The following is a 26,355-nucleotide window of genomic DNA, read 5'->3' on the forward strand; positions in this document are numbered from 1 at the left end:
GGGCCAGCTGCATTGGTGGCTTAATGTGTGTGACTGTGGAGTCACACATAATTTTTGCAATTTGTAAGTTTATGTTATTTCTTGTGTGTCACTGTTGCCTGTTTTATGGTTTATAAGTCACAAATTATTTTTAAAATGAAAACACCTTAGATTTTAGTGCATTTAATGAGGCTTTTTAAAAATGTCTTTTGAACGAACAGCCCCACACTTTCATTTTGCCCTGGGCCCTGCAAATCAGGCAGCCAGCCCCGGTTAGTGATCACGAATGTAAGGGAAGAGCAATCAGCGTCACTGTGGGCTTCTCCAGCCACACTCAGCTCTGTGGAGAGCTGGATTTACAAGGGATAGAGTTGTGCCAGGTGGTTACCACGAGGAGAGAAAGGGACAGGTTTGTTGAGAATATATAAAAATGATGATTCTGAAAATCAACTGGGAGTAAATAGACCCCATCTGGCTCCAACTCAATAAAACGTATACAATATACATCAGTGTATATTGTAAGTGTCACATCATACCTCAGGGAAGGTGCATTCTCCAGGGATCCTTGCACAGGATCCAGCAGTGGCTGAGCTATCTCTCTAGTTCTTTGATAGAAGCACCTGAAATTTTACCTGCTGTTGCTGGTCACACACAAACCTCCTGTTAGTGAATAGTTAATTACTCCCAGAGGACGCAATACCTGAGTAGCTCCCAAAGTTTCCTGTGGGAAAGTTATCTTGGAGGAGCCAGTGTATTGAACTTCTTCAGCTAACAAATTTCTTCACCATGTGCGTGACTATCTCATTACAAGTTCCCATAGGCATTCAACACATTTGCTTTCTTTATTATTTTGTTAACATCAGACCATTTCCTAACTCATTACAGCTTATCCTATTACATATGACCATATGTGATGATTACTTTTATGTGCCAACTTGACTGGGCTACAGGGTGCCCAGATATTAAGCCAAACATTATTATTGGTATGTCTGTGAGGGCTGTGAGAGTTTCAGGAGGAGACTAACATTTAAATTGATAGAGTAAAGCCAATTGTCCTCCTAATGTAGGTGAATCTTATCCAACCAACTGAAGGCCTGAATAAAACAAAAAGTCTGGCCCTCTTGTGGAACAAGGGAACTCCTTCTGCCCGGCTGCTTGAGCTGGAACATCACCAGTCTTTTCCTGGCTTCTGACTCAAATGGAAACATTAGATCTTCTGGGTCTTGAGCGCACTGGCTTTTGAACTGTAAATCACACCATCAGCCCTCCAGGTTCTCAGGCCTTCAGACAGGCTGGAACTATACCATCAGCTCTGCAAGGTCTCCAGACTTCAGCTTGCCAACTAGAGATCACAGGACTTCTCAGCCTCTATAATTGTGGAAGCCAATTCCCTACAATTAATCTCCCTACACACACACACACACACACACACACACACACACACACACGCACTTCTGTTTCTTTGGAGGATCCTGATTAATATACTGTTATTCCTTAGTTTGCAGTTATTACTCTCATGTTTACAGTAACCACAATGTTCCTGTATTCCTCAGCCATCATACAACTGCAGGCTGCACTCCAAATTCTCGCAAGCTTAACTGGATATAACTTCACAATAAAACCCAGGTATAAGAATAAAAGGTGTCTTGCCCAAATCCCTCTGCAGAAACAGTTCAAACATCTGCTATGCTGATAGTTGCTCAACAAAAGTAATTATCATACTTTCATATTCAACAAACATAAAAAAATTCTGTGAGAATTTTTACAATTATTAACTTTTTTAATTCTTGAAATATTCTAGTGAATAAACCATTATTATGCCCATTAAAACATGAAGAATAAAGAGGATAAATAACTTGCTTGAGTTCATACATTTAGTATAGAGAAGAGAACATAGGATTTGTAATTAAATTCTTGCTTTTCTACTGTTATAAGTTACCCAAACTCTCTAAGATTGAATCTTTCATCCATGAAGTGGGAATAATACTGGCTACTGCAGGTAGTCATGGTGAGAATTCATGCTATTCTATATGTTCAAAGCCCAACACAGTGCCTGTTTTTTAGAAACTTAACAACTTTTGTTTGTTTCTATTTTCCTTTGTCTCTCTCTCCTAAGCTCTTTTTGTCTGCCTTGTGAAAGACACTGAATTACATGGATGTCTCTGAAATAAGAATTAATATATTTTTTCAAACTCTGATTTTTTCAAAGCTGATAATTTATTCCAGGTCTCTTGTTTTGCAGGCTTGGTATTTGTTTTCTAAATCCAAATTCGAACATCCTTAGAAGCATATTCTTTCTAGTTTTCCATAGAACCCACTCTTCCCCGCTATCCACATTTAGTCCAATTCATACATTCACGTTACCTTCCTGTCCCTACAAGGTTTGGAATTTCAGCCCCTGCAGTGCATCCTATGATTCCATCACTTCAATGACTTCAGAACTTTTTGGTTTGGGCACAATGATCTAATTTTATTTTAAAACTTTGGAGAATGACACAAACAAGAGTTATTATTTTTAACAGTTCAGGAATTCATATGTTCTCATGGTCAAATCAAACTTGTTTTCTTTGCTTCACCAACAAAGGTTGTCACATCGGCTACACCCAAAAGCTAGAGCTCAGCAGTCATTCACAACCGTCAATATACTTATCAACTCTAAAACAACCAGGAGGCGGATTTTAAATTTACAACGAGGTACCTCATTTTCAAAGTATTATAAAATCTCTTCTCTAAGTCATGTGTGGTGTCTTTTTTTCTCTTTCTTTTCTCTGGAGTGCCTTCAAAATAAACATTGTAATTTGAGATGTGGACCATATAAAATGGACCAAATGATAAGATAATGGGCAAAAGCATTTCCAAAGTGAGACCAGCTGTCGACCTTGTCTTCAGAAGGGAGGTTCTGGCAAACTTCCATTGGCCCCCAGCCTAGTTTTGTTTCAAACTGATTAGCAAACTTTCTAGTCAATCAATCCTGTCCCAAATTAAATTGCTGGTAAGAAAAAAGGAGCAGCCTGATTTGCATTACAAAGCTCTCAGGCATCTAAGAGTTGAGATGTGACTATCCTGAGGCTCCTTCATGCTGAGTAAAAGCAAAGGCTTCTCTTCTCTCCAAGTCAAGAGGAAGAGACAAGTAAGCCCAGAGCACTTTAACCTACTGAGGAATAGGTTAAAACTGAGCATTCAGATGTTTCTGTATTTGTGGGCAGATGTAAGTGAATAGTTTTTACATAAGCTGCATTTCTATTTTCACAAATACCTTCACTAGCAAATTTTCACCTAGTTTGAATAGATTTCTGGTGTTCTGAGCACAACAGTCTTTACCTATTACCCTTCTAAAAGCTAAGGTGACACCAATTAAATTAAGGGTGACTGATAATTCTCTTTTATTACTACATCTGTATTCCTATTTATATACTTTTCATTAATGCTCTTGGAGTCAATTAGACATATTAGTTTAAGCTTTTGTATTTTATAATGTTTCAAGAATTATGATGTGAGTTAGAACATATTCCAATCCACAGGACAACAATACTGAAATAAAATTCTCTCTTTCTCCAGTTTTCCAGAGATTTTATGAAAATTGAATTTTATTTCAAGTTACTGCCCGAAAGTGTATTATTACCAGAGTAACAGACAAAATTGTAGCCTTAGAGCATATAGCAAAATTTGTATTAAAGAAGAGAGGTGACAATGTGCTGGCAGCCCTAGCAGCCCTCGCTGGCTCTTGGTGCCTCCTCAGCCTCGGCGCCCACTCTGGCCACATTTGAGGAGCCCTTCAGCCCACCGCTGCACTGTGGGGGCCCCTCTCTGGGCTGGCCGAGGCCACAGCCAGCTCCCTCTGCTGTGGACAGGTGTGGAGGGAGAGGCATCGGCGGGAACAGGGGCTGCTGTGCACGGGTGGGAACTGGGTCTGCTGTGGGCGTGGGCTCGGCAGGCCCCCACACTCCTGCACTCGGAGCAACTGGCCAGCACCGCTGGCCCCAGAGAGTGAGGGGCTTGGCACCTGGGCCAGCAGCTGCAGAGGGTGCACTGAGTCCTCCAACAGTGCTGGCCCACCGGCGCTGCGCTCGAATTCTCGCCAGACCTCAGCTGCCTCCCTGTGGGGCAGGGCTTGGCACCTGCAGCCTGCCATGCCTGAGCTTCCCCCCTGCCATGGGCTCCTGCAAGGCCTGAGCCTCCCCGAGGAGCACTGCACCCTGCTCCACAGCGCCCAGTCCCATCGACCACCCAAGGGCTGAGGAGTGCAGGTGCATGGCGCGGGACTGGCAGGCAGCTCCACCTGCGGCCAGGTGCGGGATCCACTAGGTGAAGCCAGCTGGGCTCCTGCGTCTAGTGGGGACTTGGAGAATCTTTGTGTCTACCTAAGGGATTGTGGATGCACCAATCAGCAACCTGTGTCTAGCTCAAGGTTTGTAAATGCACCAATCAGTGCTTTGTGTCTAGCTAACCTAGTGGGGACTTGGAGAACTTTTGTGTCTAGCTCAGGGATTGTAAATGCACCAATCAGCACCCTGTCAAAATGGACCAATCAGCTCTCTGTAAAACAGACAAATCATCTCTCTGTAAAATGGACCAATCAGCAAGGTGTAGGTGGGGCCAGATAAGGGAAAAAAAGCAGGCTGCCTGAGCCAGCAGTGGCAACCTGCTCGGGTCCCCTTCTGCACTGTGGAAGCTTTGTTGTTTTGCTCTTTGCAATAAATCTTGTTTCTGCTCACTCTTTGGGTCCACACTGCCTTTATGAGCTCTAACACTCATCGTGAAGGTCTACAGCTTCATTCCTGAGCCAGCCAGACCACGAACCCACCAGGAGGAATGAACAACTCCAGACAAGAGGAAGGAGCAAACTCCAGACACACCGCCTTTAAGAACTGTAACGCTCACTGCGAGGGTCCGTGGCTTCATTCTTGAAGTCAGTGGGACCAAGAACTCACCAATTCCCGACACAAAGAGAGGCCTAAGAAACCATCTAGGCCAATGCTGTGGTTTTGGAGTTCAGGACATTGTGGCTTAGAGACAATAATGGATCTGCCTAAAATCACAACACAAACTAGTACCAGTTCTTGAATGAAAACGTAGGTCTTCTGATTCCTAGCCAAATGCTTTTTATAAGAATGAAAATTTTGTGTCCTAGGAAGGCCTAAGGCATTTTCCCTGAGTAACTTATAAGAGGCTGGCTCCATGAATAATTTAGTAATATAGAAGTAAGATTTTTAAAAATGTCTAAAGTTGACTGTATGACCCTGGATATAAAGTATAAAAGCAGAAGGCAGATGTGATGTGAGGCTGGCAACAAGTCGTGCCATGCTCTACATACCCACACTAAAAGACAATATCCTTTCCACCTTACATACTTTACGGCAGTATAAGTAGCATGTTAACTATGCAAATCCTACAATGCTGGCAACATTTCAAGACTAGCTGTGTCAGGGTGTTCATAAGCCTGGGAGCTCACTAAGCTACAGAGCTCTTAAAATGTAGAAGTAGAAGAGGTAGAAAAAAAAAGGAATCACACTCCTTATTACTGTAAACTAAAGAAAAAATATTTACATTTTCAGCATTCTGTTGGGTAGGAAAAAAGCTTTTCCTATCCCATCTTACATGTTGTGCTGCAGCCTGTGAATTAAATTGAAAAAACAACAGCAACAAAAATTAACAAGAGGCAAAAGCACACACATGTAACTGATGTCTTCATGTTACATGCATGGTAGCTACACATAAGATAAGTGAAAAACTCAAAACACTGGTTAGACTTAGGGGCTTATATACGATGTTTGTAATTCTGGAATAGATCCTACCGACCTTGAAGCCGGCCCAATACTCCCACAGCGTGTTCTTTTGTATAAATATAGACATTGACTCTTCCGCTCTTAAAGCTTGAAACTTGTATTTGTTTCATCTGAGTTCTTTCCTCAGGAAAGGACCTTCAGGCCTCTCCAAAAAAAAAAAAAAAAAAAAAAAGCATTAAAGAACTGAAACTCACCAGATGAGGCCACCAGATGCCTCCTTGTTCCTCCCTAGTTCGTGTTTCCTACACATTGTTACATTTCTTGCCTGTTGTATAAAACCCCATTTTTAGTCACTCAGGGCGATGGATTTGAGGCTGAGCTCCCATCTCCTCAGCTGGAGCACCGAATGAAAGCTTCTTCCCTGGAAACACTCACCATCTCAGTGATTGGCTTTCTGTGCAGTGAGCAGCAAGCAGGACTTAGACCAAACCTATGGTGTTTTGGTAACAACCTCACCAAAATAGGATGGGCACACACACAAGCCTTTAAAGATACAAAGTTAAACGGATAGTATGGATCATTCGGTATAGAGGAAACAGCATAGCAAATGTATAGAGATGGAAAATTACTAGATATGTTCCAGGAGCAACATGCAAATTCCACTGCCAGTTTTCGCTGTGAGGTCAAACAGACCTGATCTGAATGTTTGCATTTCTCCAAAATTCATACATTGAAACCTAATTCCCAATGCAATAACATTAAGAGGTGGGGTCTCTAGGAGGTGACTAGGTCATAAGGGTGGAACCTTCATGAATGGGTTTAGTACCCTTGTAAAAAGGTCTGAGAGAGCTTGCTTCTTTCTTCTGCCATATGAGGACATACAGAAGACTCCATCCATGATGAATGGGCCCTCAGCAGGCACCGAGTCTACTGCTGCCTTGAGCTTGGACCTCTGGCCTCCAGAACTACTAGCAATACATTTCTGTGGTTTTATAAATTACCTAGTCTAAGGTACATTGCAGCAGAAATGGACTGAGGGAGACATCTTTCAGAGAATTACCTCTGTTTGTCTGTTTTGTAAAATTGGAAGAAGAATAGAACTTACAGTTCTGTGGTATAAGATTGCGTCCAGAATTGGTGGGTTCTTGGTCTCACTGACTTCAAGAATGAAGCTACAGACCCTCAAGGTGAGTGTTACAGTTATTAAAGGCGGCGTGTCTGGAGTTTGTTCCTTCTGATGTTCGGATGTGTTGAGAGTTTCTTCCTTCTGGTGGGTTTGCGGTCTCACTGGCTCAGGAGTGAAGCTGCAGACCTTCGTGGTGAGTGTTACAGCTCTTGGGGCAGTGTGTCTAGAGTTGTACGTTCCTCCCGGTGGGCTCCTGGTATCGCTGGCTTCAGTAGTGAAGCTGCAGACCTTCACGGTGAGTGTTACAGCTCATAAAGGTAGTGTGGACCCAAAGAGTGAGCAGTAGCAAGCTTTATTGCAAAGAGCAAAAGAACAAAGCTTCCACAGTGTGGAAGGGGACCCCAGCGGATTGAAGCTGCTGGCTGGGGTAGCCTGCTTTTATTCTCTTATCGGGCCCCACCCACATCCTGCTGATTGGTCCATTTTACAGAGAGCCGATTGGTCTGTTTCACAAAGAGCTGATTGGTCAGTTTTGACAGGGTGCTGATTGGTTCGTTTACAATCCCTGAGCTAGACACAAAAGTTCTCCACATCCCCACTAGATTAGCTAGATACAGTGTCGATTGGTGTATTTACAAACCCTGAGCTAGACACAGAGTGCTGATTGGTGCATTTACAAACCTTGAGCTACATACAGAGTGCCAATTGTTGCATTCACAATCCCTTAGCTAGACATAAAGGTTCTCCAAGTCCTCACCAGATTAATTAGATACAGAGTGCTGATTGGTGCATTCACAAACCCTGAGCTAGACGCAGGGTGCTGATTGGTGTGTTTACAAACCTTGAGCTAGATACAGAGTGCTGATTGGTGTATTTACAATCACTTAGCTAGACATAAAGATTCTCCAAGTCCCCACCAGACCCAGGAGCACAGCTGGCTTCACCCAGTAGATCCTGCACCAGGGCCGCAGGTGGAGCTGCCCGCCAGTTCCGCACTATGCGCCCGCACTTCTCAGCCCTTGGGCAGTCGATGGGACTAGACACAGCCCTGGAGCAGGGAGAGCCCCTTGTCGGGGAGGCTCGGCCGCACAGGAGCCCATGGAGGGGTGGGCGGGGGGAGGCAGGCTCAGGCATGGTGGGCTGCAGGTCCCAAGCCCTGCCCTGCTGGAGGCAGCTAAGGCCCAGCAAGAAGTCGAGCACAGCAGCTGGTGGCCCAGGTGCTAAGCCCCTCACTGCCCGGGGCTTGTGGGCAGGCTGGCGGCTCTGAGTGCGGGGCCCACCGAGCCCACGCCCACCCAGAACTCACGCTGGCCCTCAAGCACCGTGAACAGCCCCAGTTCCCGCCTGCGCCTCTCCCTCCACACCTCCCTGCAAGCTGAGGGAGCCGGCTCCGGCCTGGGCCAGCCCAGAAAGAAGCTCCCACAGTGCAGCGGCGGGCTGAAGGGCTCCTCAAGCATGGCCAGAGTGGGCACCAAGGCTGAGGAGGCACAGAGAGCTAGCCAGGGCTGCGAGGGCTGCCAGCACGCTGTCACCTCTCAAGATAAAATGAAATAAATGGATATGAAGTTCTCAGCACAGTGCCTAGAAAACAATAAGATCAGCAAATGTTAGCAACTATAATAATAATTATCATTAGTTGCTGCAGTAGAGAGTTTATGTAGAAAACTAGAAGGATGTAGGCTAGTAAATGGTCAGGTCCTATCAGAAAACCATCCATTATAATGTGTGATATCAAATCTACTGTATCTCAAGTATAAGTTCAAAAAATGTTCAGAAGTCAAGCTGTTTCAAGAAAGGTCAATAACACCTATCATTGGCTCATCATCATGGTCCTTCAACCAGCTCTCTCCTCATTAGGAAATTTGCTATCTGTGAGAAGAGGAGTCTCCTTAATGGGAAAACATGCTTTGGATTTCCGCTTGATGGGAGGCACTGAATACTAGTGAATTTTGCTTTGTGGCAATTAAATTGAAAGGTCAAAATATGCTAGTTTGGATTCATTTCTAACGTGGCAGATAACTACCAAAATTGCAACTATCACTAAAGCACTTTGATGTACATATGCAACAAAGGCAGAAAAGTGCTCTGAATGTCTCCTAAATCAAATATGTCTCTTGTGTATCTTACAAGTAAAAATGTCATTTTAAGGGTTTATTTAATGTGGAAAATTTTGCTAAGAAACAAGAGGTGCCCACTAGTTTGATTTGCAGTGACATCCACTTTCATCAGCTGTTATGGTTACTGATAATTCTTGGCAAGAGTGTTTAACTCATATGATGTAATATTCAGCTTTTTAGTAAAGTTATTCTTTATATGCCTTATCCCAAATCCCAGCATACACTCTCTTCAGAGGCCATGTTTTGTGTTTGTCTCCATGCCAAAAGTAGTCATAATGGAATTCAATGCACATAGACGAAAGCTGGTTGAATAAATTGCAACTATAACCAAGAAGATCAAACATGCTTCCTAGTCTACAGGGTATTTTGCACATAATATTAGAAGAGAGACTGTGGAGTATCTGACACATTGATATAACCTCCAGTTGCTAGATGCCTAGTAACTCCATGCATGAAAAGAGTGTTTCAAGAGATTCTTTCATTAGCAGAAGTTGCACAAAATGTCCACAGGTCGCTCGAAACTCTAAATATCTATGATATTCTACCAATGCTATATTCACAAACGTGTCTTAACGGTTCTCACCGGATTCTATTTTACTCACTTTTGAAAGGTCACCTAATTTTTTAAAGTGAGCTAATTACTGTAGTGAGTAAAATAGTCTTGAATGATTGCAGGTGGCAATACTATCCTATTACCCTTCTAAAGGCTAAGGTGACACCAATTAAATTAAGGGTGACTGATAATTCTTTTTTATTACTACACCTGTATTCATATTTATATACTTTTCATTAATGCTCCTGGAGTCAGTTAAAAGATAAAGGGGAACTAAACTCAGCTCATTAATAAAATTTAAAAGTTGGTTTCCAGACTCTATATGCTAATTACTCTCTGCCACCACGAAGGCATTTTAAAGCAGCACAGATGAGCACATAAGCAACGAAAACAGACTTTCCACAAATAAACCTTGAAAAAGAAAAAAAAAAGGCAAGATAAACAAGATCAGCAGGCCAACAGTCTTGTCAATTCTTCACTGTCCCAGTGGTACTTTCAACTCATTAATGTTGGCTGCTGTGTTCTCTGGTGACTTGCTGGTATAAATGCCTCATTGTCTGGTAACCAAAGGGAACAGCATTTTATTGCCAGTAACCTGATAAAGAATTTTGAAAACAAGAGACACAGCAGATAATGAGCGTTTTGCATGGGCCCTCTGCACTCTACAACCATTCAAGCTTTCCGAGCAGAAAGACATGACCTTTTCAGTCCTTGTGCCTTCTACGCTGTGCAGTGCTAGTCGGTGCCAGGATGAAGCCGACAGAATCCTCCCAAGTGGCATCAAGCACAGATGAGGTCATCACGATGGAAAGCACTAATCCGACTCATTTTACTTCCTCCAAACACAGGAGCGCTAACAAGTTTCCTCTACTTAAATGTTGCTTTTGTGTGTATGTGTCTGTGTTTGTCTGTCATTTAAAGGTATGACCGGGTGCTACCTTGCAGCCTTTTCCTGGTAAACTCTTGGTCATTTTCAACATTTTCCTGACATTCCAGCTGAATAGTTATCATTACTTCAATTTTTAATACAATAATTTAGAGCAATCTATGATTCCAGTTTTCAAAAGGTACAACACACATAAGTACTTCCCTTACGATGCTGATAACTAGTGAAAACACTATAGTGATAATTCTCTACTGAACAGTAAAATAAAGGCTAAAATGTTACTGATGCTTTCTCATTCTGTAGAGAAAGTGATTTTTCATAGCGTTATTGACTGCATTTCATCTGTTTAGCATATTGTTAATGAACCTTGTTCTCTTTAAAACAAAACAAAACACCTTTCTTTAAAAAACAGAACTCACTTATTTCCTTGACACCAACATACACTATGACTTCCAAATTATGCCACCTCTGGGGAACAGTTTTTCATATCCTCTCAAGTACTTTATTTTTTTTTTTTTTGAGATGGAGTCTCTCTCTGTTGCCCAGGCTGGAGTACAGTGGTGCAATGTCGGCTCACTGCAACCTCTGCCTCCCAGGTTCAAGTGATTCTCCTGCCTCAGCCTCCTGAGTAGCTGGGATTATAGGCACCCGCCACCATGCTCGCTAATTTTTTTGTATTTTTAGTAGAGACAGGGTTTCACCATGTTGGTCAGACTGGTCTCGAACTCCTGACCTGATGATCCACCTGCCTCGGCCTCCCAAAGGGCTGCGATTACAGGCATGAGCCACTGCGCCTGGCCAGTAATTTTTTTTCTCTGTGTGTTACTTGACATTTTCCACTTTTCTGTTCTCTTTTGTGCATTTGTATTCTATTTGATATTAGTCCATGGTTGTGCCACATATTAAAGATGTTTGTAAATTCTTGTCAAGTAAAATGAATAAACGATCTGATGCCAGTTGTTCTTAAAATTACGTTCCCTCTCAATCTCAGAGGGACTTAATACTCTTCACACTTTTTACCGACTGAATGCAGGAAAATCCCAGGTCATCCACGAAGCCTGTGATTTTGTTGGTTCCACCGTCCAACGTGTCCCAGGTATCATTCAAGAGTGGACATAATGCTCTGCTCCCAGACCACGTCAAAGTGTCCACTCTGGGTGCCCCACGACAACCTACTGGCCAGCACTGACTACCGGACCCTGTTGAAGTGTCCACTCTGGGTGCTCCACGACAACTTACTGGCCAACACTGACTACAGGGCTCTAAACTAAAGGAGAGAACTGTTGGGTGGTTATGCTTGCAATTAGACCCTCCAGGGTGTCTACTACCACTGATGGAAGCAGAGGAAAAGAAATATTATACATTCAGAGTTTGGCTACTCCAAAAGAGTAGGAGTCCCCCAAACACTGGGGACTCCTACTGAAGCATCATATATGAGACACATGAAGAGTAGAAAATGTAGGAAACATTGACAAACATGTATTAAGTCACTTCAATATAAGCTTTGGAAAAGTCTAGGAGCTCTATTAGAGATGCATGAACAGAATACAATCAGGGGACATGGTATGACCAGAGTTGAATAAACAGCATTGCTCACTACTCTTCCTGAAAATAATACTAAAAACAGCAAGAATATATTTTAAAATACAATTTCATTTTAAGTCGAACTAGGAGTAAATAGAAATGGATCATAGACTCAAAAGTACATATAGAGACACTAAACAGCTGAAATCAAGCAAGCCATGGAAGACCAAAGGAAGAAAAGCACAGTGATGGCTTAAAGGCACAGTGGTGGCTGATTTCAGAAAGGGCTGAAGGCCAGGGACTCTGAAATATAAAAGTTGTATTCTTTGTTTGTAATAATGGATTCAGAACCTCTATGGACCGAGGTCATTGAAGCCTTTCTGGACCCAGTTTCACTCAGAGAAGGTGATGCTCTACAGAGCCGATGACTTAGGTGTATCTGCAGAAGCCACTGAATTCTATGGCAGTGAAGGAGAAGACTGTTGGGTTGTTAAGCTCTTAGCCGTATCTGCAGAAGCCACCGAATCCTATGATGGTGAAGGAGAAGACTTAGCCATATCTGCAGAAGCCACCTAATTCTATGGTGGTGAAGGAGAAGATTTAGCCATATCTGCAGAAGCCATTTAATCCTATGGTGGTGAAGGAGAAGACTGTTGGGTTGTTAAGCTCTTAGCCATATTTGCAGAAGCCACCTAATTCTATGGTGGTGAAGGAGAAGACTTAGCCGTATCTGCAGAAGCCACCGAATCCTATGATGGTGAAGGAGAAGACTTAGCCATATCTGCAGAAGCCACCTAATCCTATGGTGGTGAAAGAGAAGACTTAGCCGTATCCGCAGAAGCCATCTAATTCTATGGTGGTGAAGGAGATTTAGCTGTATCTGCAGAAGCCACCTAATTCTATGGTGGTGAAGGAGAAGATTTAGCCATATCTGCAGAATCCATCTAATCCTATGGTGGTGAAGAAGACTTAGCCATATCTGCAGAAGCCACCTAATCCTATGAAGGTGAAGGAGAAGACTTAGCCATATCTGCAGAAGCCACCTAATTCTATGGTGGTGAAGGAGAAGACTTAGCCATATTTGCAGAATCCATCCAATTCTATGGTGGTGAAGAAGACTTAGCCATATCTGCAGAAGCCACCTAATTCTATGGTGGTGAAAGAGAAGACTTAGCCGTATCTGCAGAAGCCACCTAATTCTATGGTGGTGAAAGAGAAGACTTAGCTGTATCTGCAGAAGCCACCTAATTCTATGGTGGTGAAGAAGATTTAGCCATATCTGCAGAATCCATCTAATCCTATGGTGGTGAAGGCGAAGACTTAGCCATATCTGCAGAAGCCACCTAATTCTATGGTGGTGAAGGAGAAGACTTAGCCATATCTGCAGAAGCCACCTAATTCTATGGTGGTGAAAGAGAAGACTTAGCCGTATCTGCAGAAGCCATCTAATTCTATGGTGGTGAAGGAGGAGATTGTTGGGTTGCTAAGTTTGCAAGACAACTTTGCCTCCTCCTTTCTTCTTCATAGAAACTTTTCACAAATTATTGGTTCAAAACATTTCAATTAATTCAGTAATTAATAATTATTGATTTATGTAAAGACACTATAAGAAAAAACTATGGGGAAAAATGCAAACTTATCAATGGAGAAAGATCACACAACAAAAATCAATGCCAAAAGCAAGATGAAAATGTTACCCAAATATTTTGCCATGAAATGAAAACTTAATGGAGCTGTCAGATCAAAAATGGAAGACCATGAAGCAGAAATATAAGAACTCAGAGAAAGAAGTGGTGAAACGTTAGAATAAAAAAATGTGCTGACAAAAACCAGCAAACATGAAGAAAAACCAAAATCTTCATAGAAATGAAGGTGAACCTAGAAGAAGTAGAGAAATTAAAACAGACTTTAGAAAACTCAGTAAGGAACATAGAAAATATAAATAAAAATGTAAAAGTAAATACAGTAAAATTAAAGGGAAAATCTAAAAATTATTAGAAGGAAAACAGTGGCTATAGAAGATAAGCAGAGACAATCTAAAATATATCAAAAAAGGAAGGTATGGAAAGAAAAAAAAAGACAGCATTGAAAGAGCATGAATCCCTTTAAGAACTGATTCAACAAAACTTTTCCAGAATAAAATTAGGTTCCACAGAAAAGGAAACACTAAGAACACCCTAGAAAATTTTAAAGAAACATTAAGGAAAAGATCCTTTAATCAAGCCACTCTTTAAAAAGAGAATGTAACAGGCTAGTCTCATATTTTTTCCTAGCAAAATTTAATGCCAAGATACAGTGGCCCATTACCTACAAGATATTCAAAAAGTGGAATGAAAACCAAAGGTTTTATACCTAGTCAGGCTACATTTCAAAGTATACTTCAGGCAGTTTTAAATACACACAAACTCAGGGAATATTTTCCTACTTGGGAAAAGTCCCAGAGAACAAACTTTAGCCAACAAAGAGATAACTAAGGAAAAACTATGGTGAAATATTATAATTGTGAATTGCATTGACTAAAACTAAAATAAACATGAGAACCAGGGTAATAAAATGAATATAAATGCCATATGCCCTGGAAATAAACCAATATCGAAACTAACAAAAAGTAGAAGAAGAAGGAGGAAAGAATGGAAGACATAGGGTAGATCAAGGCTGCTGCATACGATGTTTGTACAGTTTTCAACTTTGAGGGGTCTCGTTTGCTGAGACCCTGACATCATCTGCAGCTCCAGAGCGGAGAGACACGATGTGCACACACACAGATGGGGGTCTAAGGAGGAGGACTTGGTCAACTCAGCTATAACAGCCAGGACTCAAAGTGGATCATTCAAAGCAGTAAATCAAATGTTAGAAATAGAAGCGTATATAATAACAAAATAACAAATACTAAATAACATGCCACGGATACTCTCATTGACCGAATTCTAGTAGTGAGAGGCCTGGAAGGGAGCAGAAAGAGAAAACACCTAGTTTTAACACAGCGGAAAATAGAGAAGTAATCACTCCTGGGTAAATGAAGAGATCATAAAAATACTGCATAAAGCTGTCATTTAAAAAATTACCACTGAGCAAGTCCCCAAACGAAGCTACCAGAAAAAAGTTTTTCTCAAGCAAATAAATCAGATCACATAGAAAACAACTTTTAAAATTTATGAACACATAAGATGCTATCATATATGCATGAAACACCAAGCATAACTGTTATATCAATAAATATAAATGTAAATATGATATACACATATATAATTAACCATTACTGAAGGACTTAAAAAAGAATTTGATCAGATTTCCAGAGGAGAGGAGCTTGGGATACTCTTTTCCCTGCAGTGAAACAACCATTTAACTGGTAAAAATTATAAAACACATTTAAAGTCTCTGGAAATTGACCTAAGGGCAGATGCAAATTAATAGGCATTTATTCAAGAAAATCTCCTAAATGTTGATAAAACAGTGGAAGTCTGTGTCCTCTGAGCCAGAGCTAGTTCCTATTCCCTCCTCCAGCTCCATGTCACAGGAGATCTTCTCCACATCACATGACCACACGTCACATGACCAGGAACATGGGAACTCCTTTTCAGCCCCAGTCCCAGTCAAAGACGTATGATTACACCCCAGGTGATCTCATCCCCAGACACCACCCCTCTAAGTAAAGGAAATTAGGATGCCATCTCACATCAAGGGGACAGATGAGATGTTTCAACAATGTTGATGTTTGGACAACTAGGAAGATATATGAAAAAATAAAGTTAGATTCATTTCCCACATCACATACCAAAATAAATTCCAAATATGACAAAAACTTTAATGTGAATAAAAATAAAACTATACAAAAACATAAAATAACATTAAAGAGTTTCTTTAAAACCTGGAAGTGAGGATGACCTTTTTATTTCTGAAAATCCAGAATCCATAAAGTATTAACATTTTATCACATACAAATTAAAAATTTCTACTTGGCAAAAAATAAGGTATTTGGATCTAAAGACATATAACAAATTGGAGGGCAGACATTTGTAATCATATCACAGATAACGAGCGAATCTCTCTGTATAGGAAGTTTTAGAAATGAAGAAGGAAAAGATAAACAACAGAAAAGGATTCAAAGATAAATAGTTCTCAGAAAAATTCAAATAATTTTTTGATAGATGTCAACCTCAGTTATAAAACGAGAAAAGCATTTAAATTACCATGAAATAACATTTTTCACCTTTAGATTGGCAAGAACTAAAATTTTTATAATATATATCATCAGTAAGGCTGTGGACTGTAAGCTTTTACTACCTCTATCGAGGGCAATTAGTATCTATCAAAGTTGCAAATACCTGTAATATTTGACATAGCATTCCCACTTTGGGGTTTATACAACATACTTGAACACGTGTAAAATAATGTATGCATAAGTGTACTCATCAAAGCTATTAACTATTAACAAAAGATTCAAAATAATTTTATTCTTCAATCTTGGACTAGTTAAGTAAATTATTGTCTAAGTTCAATGGAATGCTATGTCTTCATTTTAAAAATACATAAAGTCTACATATTGACTTATATGAAATATTAGAGAAAAAATAAGTTTTAAAACAGTGTGTTTAATAAACTGTACTTGCTGTAAAAGAGAAAACATAAAGGTATACATTTATTTTTGCTTGCATATGCCAACAGAAACCCTAGAAGAATGCAAAAGAAACTAATGACATCAGTAGCCTCATGATGTGGCCATGGGGACTGAAACGGAGGCAATTACGAGATTAGGAGGAAGACTTTTCAATGTATACTTTTACATGTTTTAGATATTCAGCCATGTGCATTGATTTCCTACTTCAAAAAACACCCAAATTTTAAAATAAAAGAGATAAAATTCAAGATAATATAGATCAAATAATCCATTCACCCTGGCCCAGTCACCACTCCTTCCTCTACAGAAATACGCACCTACAGAGAATTTTTGAAATCCTCTAGAGAAATATACACTTACAGAGAAGTTTTGCAAAAATAAAAATAAAAAAGCAAGAGGCATAGCAGTGTTTATTACTAGCTGAGATACTTTTGCCCCCCTAACCCCCACAGGCTGAACCACTTGGAGAAATTGTCCAGCCTTGCATAGACACAGAAATGGGCTCCTCTCTTGAAAGCAATTCTGAACCTCAGTGTTAAACCGGGCCCAGAACACAAACACGGGGAAGCAGGGAGAGAGGAGGAATAACAATGCCTCCAAAGACTGGGGTTAACCTAGGCCTTTCCAAGCTGGAGAAGTAGATGAGCACCAGGCTGCCACAGCTAGTAGGGTGCAGGCACTGGCCCCTGAAATTCTCATTCTGTTTCTCCCAAGAAATGTCTGAAGGGAGGTCAATGTCTGCTCAATGATCTTGCCCTTGCGCTCAGAATAAGAAGCTTCTGATTTTTACCCCTTCGAGGCCCCACCTGTAAACAATGTAAACCAATCAGGTATCACAAAACCTGAACGCTACGCCTTATTTTGGGGAAATGAACTTTATTGCTCTTGATCTACACTCAGCTCTTGTAGACAAGTGGGAGCGTGGGGGACACAAAAGGGTAGAGAAAGAGCCCTGTGCTTACCAGGGAGGCTACTGTGGTGTTTTGGAGGCTAAGTTCAGGAGTTTATCCAGCACAGAAGGCAGGGGTTTAATGCCTCTTATCAATAAATATTTACACATATAACCTACATGCATTGAATCTATAATGTGCATACATTTCTTGTACCTGAAAATATCTAATATTAAACCAAGGAGAAATACAATTATAGATAATCTAATACACATAGTTATAGCATACATTTTAGATGAAGCATTTTTGCATGCTAGGGTGGACAATACACACAGTTACAGCATACATCGTAGATGAAGCATTTTTGTATGCTAGGGTAAACACAAAACCTGTTTGCTATGAAGGCCCTGGCGGTCTGTACATCTAGCCAATCATTTGCATGCTATTAAATAACACGTTTGCAGTAAAACTAGAAGGCAATAAAGCTGTATCCATGTGTTCTCTAACCTATTTGATCAATGTTGCCATAAGAGCTTCAGAGATTGAATATTTGTGTGGCTCTCAATTTTGCTCACAATTTACATAAATTAGAAGTTTAAATGTAGGATAATGGTAATAATTTATGTCATCTAACAAACAACTCTCTAAAGTCTTTGGAATATAAGGTCTCTGGATAGCCAAAACTTCTAATTAATTGAGAATTACAACTTTAATCAACAATAATATTTTTGAATAATTTAAATATTTTGGGTGAAAATCTTTTCAAACAATTTTCAAAGCCTAAAAGCTTTGAATTTGGTTGATAATTTCTAAGTCAACACTATGAACACTGGGTTACATATAATAGATATAACCTATGTCATACAAACATGTACACAATAGATATGACGAGGTCTGTTAAACTATGTGGGGTTATTTGCATTGGTCTATTTTTCCACTTACTTTGTGAGTTTTTCTCTCCCTTTCCTTGCTGTCAGTGTCCTCATGTAGCAGCTTTTCTCCTTATTTCTAATTTTCTCATTTTACATCTACTACAGGCTTTGAAATTGCATACTGAAGCTTCTTTAAGTAGTATGTAACCTAAGATTAGGCCTTGAAATAAGGGCAAAAGAGATCACTTTCAAGCCACATGTGTGAGATTTGAATGCAGGCCCTTGAGATGATACTTTGGCTGTATACAGGTTTGTTGCTTCCTGCTTTAGGCTACATCTAAAGAAGAGTTTTCTCTGATAAGAGTTTGGGTTAGATTCAACATAAACTTAGAAGAAATGGCTACCCTATTTTATTTATGCTTTGCTTTTTTTTACAAAAAAGAAATTTTATTAAAATGTATATAAAATCATGTGATAAAATATTTTTTAAAAAAAGAAAAGAAAAAAGTGAAGTCTTTGAAATGTAAGGCAAAAGGCAAGAGCAGACAGAGCCAGGTATAAGACTCATCACACAACGCAAGCCAACAACCCTCCATCTTTGCCAGAGATGAGGAACAAAGTTGGTTTTATGCTTTGTAGTCCATCCAAAAAGCTAACAAAACTCATATTGTTACTTAGTGTAGATAAAACAATCGCTTCAGTAAAGTCCAAGTTTTTCAGACAGTGAGTCCAGAAAACAATTACTTCTTACTTCCTCCTCAAGAAATCACTGTGAAATGCAAAAATAACGTTCTCGGCAATGACGTTATAAGAAACCCAAAGATGAGTTTTAATAGCATAATTCAATGAAAAATAATTCTAAGGGAAAAGAAAAGATTACAGCTCACCAGAAACACAAAATTGCGTATTCCAAAGCACAACCACTGATGGTCTGTGGCTGCTCCTGGTAGCTCAATGGCACTATCTGTGACAGTGTTGGATGCACACAGGTGGTCATCTCCCAGTACAGTGTGAGTCATTCAGCACCTCAAGTCACTGAAGAGTGCCTGACAGACCCTAGGCCCTCCTAGCCCCACATCTCAGTCTTGGTTCCTCAATACATCAGCTAAGTCTTGATTTAAGCAAATGAAAACCCAGCAGGGAGCTCTACTATTATTCCAAATATGATGACTCACTATAGGCTTTAGAACAAAGGAAATAGAGACAAATTAATCAAAAGAAGCAAAATATCTAGTAAAGACATTACTGTCAGTGGTTGGTGGTTAATGAGTGAGTGACCTGGATAAGGACTACTTATTGCTAAAGGCATCCTCCAATACACAGAGTGGGGAAAGTGAAAGAAAATTAAACACACAAAAACAGCACTACTCTTTTTTGCCTGTGACAGCAAGCCAAAATGTCAACACCAACTCCTTAACTTTGCTTTCCATGTAAGCAAGCAGCATTAGCATTTCTCTAGAGGAAAGGACAAAAAAATAGTTCATAACAAGGTAACATTTGGAATTAAAAACATAAACTGGTGTGGTTCAACAAAGCCAGATTTTTCAGTGCAAACAATGTATCAACTGTCAGTTGAGTGAAAAGATAACCCAGTCTCCAATGCCTAGGGGCCTGGAATTATACACTGCAAGGTATTGTGCATCAATTTCCTATGTGTCAGAGAAAGGAACAGTTTAGCCTTGACACCAAGAGGTCTGCACACACAAATACCTAAAAGTAACCTAAAAGTCTATTCATGTCCTTAGCCCACTTTTTGATGGGATTATTTGTTTGTTTCTTGCTAATTTGTTTGAGTCCATTGTAGATTCCGGATATCAGTCCTTTGTCAGATGTATAGATTGTGAAGATTTTCTCCCACTCTGTGTGTTGTCTGTTTACTCTGCTGACTGTTCCTTTTGCTGTGCAAAAAGCTCTTTAGTTTGATTAGGTCCCAGCTATTTATTTTTGTTCTTATTGTGTTTGCTTATGGGTTCTTGTTCATGAAATCCTTGCCTAAGCCAATGTCTAGAAGAGTTTTTCCAATGTTGTCTTTTAGAATTTTTATAGTTTATTGTCTTGGATTTAAGTCCTTCATCCATCTTGAGTACCACTTGTTTCCCAATAACCTATGGAAATACAAATATTAAAAAATACAAAAATACAAAATAAAAGTCACTTAGCACTCAATTGCAGTATGTCTAAACCTCTTGGAAAGATGGATGCCTTTCAACTATTAAAATTATTTTTTAACTATATATCTGAAAAGTATTATTAATAAAGATTCTTGAACGTAGCAGTTATAGTTCCAGAGAAAGAGTGCCAGGTGTACAGCTCTTAGAATGTAAGCTATTAAGATGCAGAGATTGTATCTGTGCAAATCACTTTGTTCAACACCAAAAGCATGTCAGCGAGAAGTGAAATATTTACAAATATTTTTTGATGACAATGACAAGGAATCAGGACCCTTGATTAGAAGAGATGGATATCCAAGTCAAACCAGCTATCTTAGAAAAGAAATTGGGAGCTCCTCTTACCAAATGTTGAGAAGAGCAGAAGCAGAGCTGGGCCTCAAGCTAGTGCCAACATCTGAAAAGGGGCTGTTGGGAAGAGCAGAAGCAGAACTGGGCCTCAAGCTAGTGCCAGCATCTGAGCATCTGAAAAAGGGCCAGGACACCCTGTCTCTAAGTCTTTCATTCCCACTTTCTTGGTATCTTGGCTTTATCTCCAAACCAAAATCCTTTTCTTCCCTAGAGGAGGAAATAGAACTCCAGTAGCTCTCTGCTAGCATCAAGCTAAGCTGAGGTGTAAAAACTCTCTTCTACTTAGTTCTGTGCATGGACAGAATCATCTGCCTACTCACAAACCAATCCTGTATTGGGAGTGTGGCATTCTGATCTCCCAGGTTGGGTCATGTGCCTACCCTTAGGGTGGGAGGCAGGGATTTATGAGTTGGGTGAGGAAAGAGAAGTAGTTCCTGCAGAGGAAAGGAACGTGCACTGAACTACAGAAATGGGGAGAAGCAATGAATATTAAAAGAAGTAGACTGATGTTAGGAGAAAATGGCAAAACTAGGGTAGATTCCCATATATCTCAGCAGGAGTACTAGAGAGCCCCATGTGTTAATACACAAGAATACATTTTATAGAAGATGTTATTATTATTTGTATGAAACTGGATACTCAGTTGAATTCATACATGAATGCATAATGCCATTGCTCACTACCAAAAATTTTGCAGTAGAGCTTCCCACATTTGGGGCAATTCCAGGGACCAGCATATCCCTATAATGGATCCAGAGTGGAATGGATAAGCCTTGCCCTGGGAAAACTGCCTTTAAGATCATGGTATCTGCCCTGCCAGGTAAGTATGAAACTGGATATTTCTAAGGCACAGTGGAACAAACCTCATTTTTAGCCACAAGTTATGGGTATCTTGAAAAGCCCTTATTGCAAAACACATAGAAATAGCAGGTAAAATACAGTCAACATGGACTTAAATGCCTAGTTGTGCTTCCAGGAGGATAAGGAAACCCCCGGGGGAAGATGGCAAAGCAGAAAACCTGAATGGCCAGTGAATGCAAAACCATGGCTGCTCCGGAAACATTTCCCAACCTCAAGAATCTAGAGACTTGAATCTGAAGGCTGAGCAGGGTGGCAGAAGACAAGGCTTTAGGTCACTGCCAGGTAGAGACCTCTGCATACATTCAGAACTCATTAATCAGGAATTAAAAGCTTCTAACAAAAGTAAAGAGATAAAAAAGGAGCTTGTTCATCTCATGTTCATTGCAGCATTATTCATAATAGCCAAGAGGTAAAAGCAACCTAAATATCTGTCAAGAGATGAATGGATTTTAAAAAGTGGTATATATACAATAAATTATTATTCAGCCTTAAAAAAGAAGGAAATCCTGTCATATGTCATAACATAGATAAACCTTGGGGATACTATACTAAGTGAAATAAACCAGCCACAAAAATACAAACACAGTGCTGCATGATCCTTCTTATATGAGGTTTTTAAAGTAGTCAAACTCTTAGAAACAGAGACGTAAAATGACAGATGCCAGGGACTAGCGGAGGGGGAAAAGAGGACTTGTTCAATGGGTATAGAGTTTTATAGGTGAATCCCACACTCTAATCCTACTCAAGCTGGTATAGAGGATGGAAACAAAGATAAGACTATAGATTTATGAACAATAAAAAGTGTAAACCAAGCATTCTATACCTAGCCAAACTGTCATTCACATATGGAGACAAAAAGAGAAAAAGAGTTTCAAACATGCAGGAATGTAGGACAATCATTTGTACAACCTTACTGAAAAATTGTTCTCCGAATTAAAATAAATGTGGCCGGGCACAGTGGCTCACGCCTGTAATCCCAGCACTTTTGGAGGCCAAGGTGGATGGATCGCTTGAGGCCAAGAGTTCAAGGCCATCCTGGGTAACATGGTAAAACCCCGTCTCTAGTAAAAACTCAAAAATTAGTTGGGCCATGGTGGCGGGCTCCTGTAATCCCAGCTGAGGCAGGAGAATCACTTGAACCTGGGAGGCAGAGGTTGCAGGGAGCACAGCACTGCACTCCAGCCTGAGTGACAGAGGGAAACTATGCCTCCGAGAAAAACCAAGCAGACAGACAAATACATTTTACACTGGCAAAGATCAAATTATTTGTGATTATGGTGTTCATCATTTACTGAGCATATAATCCCTAGCAGTAGTTTCACTAGATACTTTATAAATGCCATTTCTGTCTATCCTTCAACAAGCCTCTAAATTAGATGTTCTATCCACTTTATGGATATGAGAAATCTAAAAGAACTGACTAACCCACTCTTAGATTTCTCATCTATGAAGTTGACAAAATAGCTCATTTAGAGGCTTTGTAATTTCTAAAATATCATATAGCTAGGATTGCAAATTGATCCTGGTACTTTTTGATTTTTTGAGTTAAAGTTCATGCTGAAGCGTGTTGGGTTGACAGGCATTCTGAGATTCAGCACAGGGCATAAGCAAAATGGCATCTGTTCCTACTGGGGTAAAGGAGTCAGACCACCAAAATAATCGGTTCTTTAAACCTCCTTTCTGATGACTCACATCCTCAAAACTTTATGAACTCTTAACATGATGTCGTGTACACTGGAAAAATGCAATGTATATTTTTAATAAAAATGGAGTGGGTTTTAGGAGATCTAGAGCAGTCACAGCTGACATCCAAACTGTTCTATTTCACGCGCGGAGGTTTCCATCTTCCACCACCACGACCTCCACCTTCCTGCTCTTCACTCCTCCTTACTTTACTGATCTAGTTACTGTTTTTCTCTCTTCCAATTCAGACTCAAAGTGACAGGACGGGACAGAATGAGACAGAAATCACAGGGTTTGTAAGGCCTGGAGAATGGGGTCCACACAAACCTTTGGACCACTTTTTCTCAGGGGTAGACTTGATGCTCAGATGCTGATGTTCTGTGCTGGACCTGTTTGGGTTCCTCCTCATTCACTCTTGCTCCTGAGCATCACATGCTCTGACTTGTAAACGTTCTTCTAACATCCCATAACACAAAGGAGTTAACTGAAGCTCTGAGAGGCCTGGAGGTCAGTCATGGACCTTCACATTATTTGACTTTAAACAAATCTTGAAAGATTCATCCCCCTCAACATGGCACTTGTGTGCATGTAGAGGCATTCATCTCACACCACTACAAAAGAAGTAGCAGTGTTTGCCAGAAATCATGGGATTCCTCTCTTTTCCCTGGGCTCCGGGTCTGAATTGCCAGGCCGGCTTTGTCAGGAGTGATATGTGTAAGAGTCATGGCTGGGTGGGGCTGGATTGTGCTATGTGTGGCACATAAGGGATGAAAGTGAGAGATATTTCCTAATTACAAATGTATGCTCTTTATTCTTCAAATTTTGGATTCACACCTCTCAATTCCATTTTTCTGCACAAAATCTCACTGTATCATTAATGGATTTGTCCAGTGCATTGATAATATCATAATCTATCCACTGTAACCTGATTAAGCATGCACTTGTCATTTTTAAAAATGAGAAAACTGGCATACATGCTTCAGCAAAGAATTTGCCACACCGGCATTGTGTATGCAGCTGGTTTAATTACAGACATAATGTATTCAGCATAGTATGTACGAAGCTGCATCACACCTGAACATCTCATTTGATATATTTCCTGAGACCTATTTGCTACTGTTCTTTCCTTTGTGACTGTCCTTACAGAATTAATATTGTGATAACTATTATATAATTAATTATACTTTAGGACCTCATTGAAACTGCAATCGTATTCCATTGCATTTGGAAATGAGTGTCGCTCACAGCTCCTTTTGAAGATAATGAGGCATCACCGAAGGAGCCATGATCTACATTTCCTTGAACATCCAGAAAGCAGAAACTACGATACTGTGACTGGCCCTGGCTGTGTTTTGATGAGATTGTCTTGGTCATCACTTTCTCAGTTTCTTAGCACCAAGTTCTTGGGTGACCAGTTGCACAGAACACCACTTGCATTACTGAATACAAACTGACTTGGGGTCTATAGGGTGACGGTGGTTGAGGGTTGACAGCAGTGCTGTAGGAACAAGACTTGAATCACAGAGGGAGTCTACATGGAGCAATGTGGTGATATATTTCCAAGCACACAATTTCTACAACAGGTCAGCTGCAATTCCCACACAGCTAACCCAGCCCTAAAGTGAATATTGAGTAAAAGCAATCATATCTTTATTCCAAACCATCTGAATTTGCTGATTTTTATAAATATGTTATTTTATTCTATCAAATAAATTCTACTCCTGGATTCCTTAAAACAACTCCTGCATTACTTTGTAGGTAAAACTATCAAAAAATTTGCATAATTACTTCATTTGAAGTTATTAAACTGCTAAGGCAGCAAAATTCATTAAGCTACTTTTTACTAAACTCTAATCATTAAGTGAAACAATATTTTTCCCTCAAAAAAGGTAATAGTTTCCTGGAAATATTCTTCATGGCTTTATTTCCTCTGCTAATTGATCCGGGTCATTTAATTCAATAATTTTTATAAAGGTAAAATTATAGGAATTTAATTGACTTTTGCTTAGCTTCCAATTATGTCTAATTTGTTTCTATTCAGTCTCATTAGATCCAGTTATGGTTGGACTAATAGTAATTACTCCCAATAGCTAATGTACTTTAAAATAAGGACTCTGTCTTCTGTTATTTTCAAGTAATTTTTCATCAGGGTTAGGCAGGGCTTCTTAATCATATTAATACAAATGGTTTCCTATGTGCATGAGTAAGTTTGCATTTAGTACGTAGGCAATCCCATGTAATGTAGCAAAGCTAGCAAGTCCCTAGACATGGCGCAGCCACTGTAGAGGTGGCCTCCCACTAGCATCGTTAATATCAATTGTAATAGGTAGGCAATCACTTAGTTTCACATTTCATTACCCAAGTTATACAAAAGTGTAAAAAAATACAGTTTTAATAAAAGGGAGTAAAGGATAATATGAGTAATATTCACAATCTCTAGTTGGAAGAGGTAGTGTTTTCTCAGAAATGATGCATTCCTGGAGCAAGGTCATTTTGTGTTTGGTTTGTTAAATATCTATTTCCATTTTGACAAACCATTGGAAAAGCCCAGCTTCACAAGGACTCTCCATGAAAGCGATCACACAAAAGAACACCCATAACACAAAATCAAAACAAGGGTGGTCCGGGCTTCACATTAAAGACTCATTACCAAGTTTTCTTAGAAGATATAAAGAACACAAAGTTACTTTTATGTGATGGAAAACAGAGAGAAAGAGTAAATGGAACAATAAGCGTTAGGAAACAGCAGTGAAAAACAAGCTGTGGAAAAAAATGAATGGAATTATGTTTTGTTTGCTATTGATTTCCTATCCTGATATCAGAAAATATGGGAAAGAACAAACCACATTTTTTGAGACAAACAGAACATAAAATAAATGAGCGTTAAAGATTATTTTGCAGTGCTAACAAAAATATCTGTGACTTGTTTCTTCCCTTCAAAAATACGATTTTGTACAATTACATTTATATGAATTATAGAAATAAAATTGTAAAGATGGAG

General features: G+C 39.9%; 1 pseudogene; it reads right to left on the reverse strand.

Moving 5' to 3' along the window:
- Nucleotides 1-21,464: 21,464 nt before the first annotated feature.
- On the reverse strand, nucleotides 21,465-21,638 carry LOC112207938 (U1 spliceosomal RNA; annotated as a pseudogene).
- Nucleotides 21,639-26,355: the final 4,717 nt, after the last annotated feature.

This window comes from Pan troglodytes, chromosome 3 (genome assembly GCF_028858775.2).
Source record: "Pan troglodytes isolate AG18354 chromosome 3, NHGRI_mPanTro3-v2.0_pri, whole genome shotgun sequence".
Lineage (NCBI taxonomy): Eukaryota > Metazoa > Chordata > Mammalia > Primates > Hominidae > Pan > Pan troglodytes.